Source organism: Takifugu flavidus, chromosome 6 (assembly GCF_003711565.1).
Source record: "Takifugu flavidus isolate HTHZ2018 chromosome 6, ASM371156v2, whole genome shotgun sequence".
Lineage (NCBI taxonomy): Eukaryota > Metazoa > Chordata > Actinopteri > Tetraodontiformes > Tetraodontidae > Takifugu > Takifugu flavidus.
In genome coordinates, this window is record NC_079525.1 from 15,536,783 (window position 1) to 15,538,530 (window position 1,748).

The following is a 1,748-nucleotide window of genomic DNA, read 5'->3' on the forward strand; positions in this document are numbered from 1 at the left end:
ACCCTAACCCCAACCTTTCCCTAACCCTAACTCTAACCCCAACCCTAACCCTAACCCCCCTCCTTACCCTAACCCCAACCTTCTCCCTAACCCCAAACCCCAACCCTAACCTAACCCCACCTTTTCCCCCACCCTAACCCAACCCCAACCTTCACCTTCTCCAAACCCGACCCCAACCCTAACCCTAACCCCAAACCCAACACCCCTCCTTACCTAACCCCAACCTTCTCCCTAACCCGACCCCAGCCCTAACCCAACCTAACCCTAACCCCAACCTTTTCCCCCAACCTAACCTAACCCCAACCTTCACCGGCTTCCAAACCCTAACCCAACCCTAACCCTAACCCCAAACCCAACACCCCTCTTTACCCTAACCCCAACCTTCTCCCTAACCCTAACCCCTACCCAACCCTAGCCCTAACCCCAACACCCCTCTTTACCCTAACCCTAACCTTCTCCCTAACCCTAACCTAACCCTACCCCTAACCCTAACCCACTTACAAACATAGAGGACAATTCAGGGGAGTCCCGGACCCACAGACCCCAGCCTTCCTACAAAAATCACAAATCATACCATTCATTTCTACTTTTTCACATAGAACCCAAACCCTACAGTACACCATTAAACAAAACTTTTCAACCATACTACACCAACATCCGGCCTTCTATAACACAAGATTATCCTAGCACACAGAAAAAACAGAAATCTCCATTCCATACTCACCACATCCAAATTCCCGGACCAATTCATCGCACCCCGACCCAGACATAGCCAACACTATCGAGACAGAAAATTCATTCAAAACACATACACTGGTACAGGGTTCCCCACACTAGGCCTCACTTCCATCCATTCCACCAACGTAGTCTACATCATCACATGCACCCTCTGCAACAAACATTATATAGGTGAAACACAAAATTCCATACATACCCGTCTAACACAGCACCTTTACAATATAGCGGGAAGTCGACTTGGCACCACCCTTGTCCGGCACTTCCAAGAGCATCCAGTCAGCCACCTTATCATCTCGGGGCTGGAAACCAATAACTGCTGGACAGTGGGACAGAGGAGGAGAGCGGAACGTATATGGATCAACAAATTAGGCACAAAGACACCACATGGCCTCAATGAACATCCATAGAACTCATCTTTCCCAGTCAGCCAATTTAAACAACCTACTATTCTTACAAGCCGAACCAGTTTCTTACCTACCCATTGATCGACTGATCTATCTTTTACCCTGCTTTTATTACATAACTTTGTTTTCTCTATTTTAATTTGAACTCTAATTTACTTTTATTTATATTTATTTTTAATTTTATTTATAATCTGATTGGATTAACCTGCTCTCCTCCTCCCCCTTTCCCTACCCACACCCGGCCTCGAACCCTGATTCCTATTGAGAGACAACTCTGACCTGCACACCTTGCCATCAGTCCGATCAGTAGGCCAGTGCAAAGAAAGTTGTAACCCAAACCCTGAACCCCAACCCTAACCCCAACCCAACCCTAACCCCTAACCCTAACCCTAACCCTAACCCAACCCTAACCCAACCCTAACCCTAACCCCTAACCCAACCCTAACCCCTAACCCCTAACCTAACCCTAACCCAACCCTAACCCACCCTAACCCTAACCCTAACCCTAACCCTAACCCCTAACCCTAACCCCAACCCTAACCCAACCCCTAACCCTAACCCTAACACCTACTCTGGATTCAGGAACACGTGGGAAAACTCAGATCT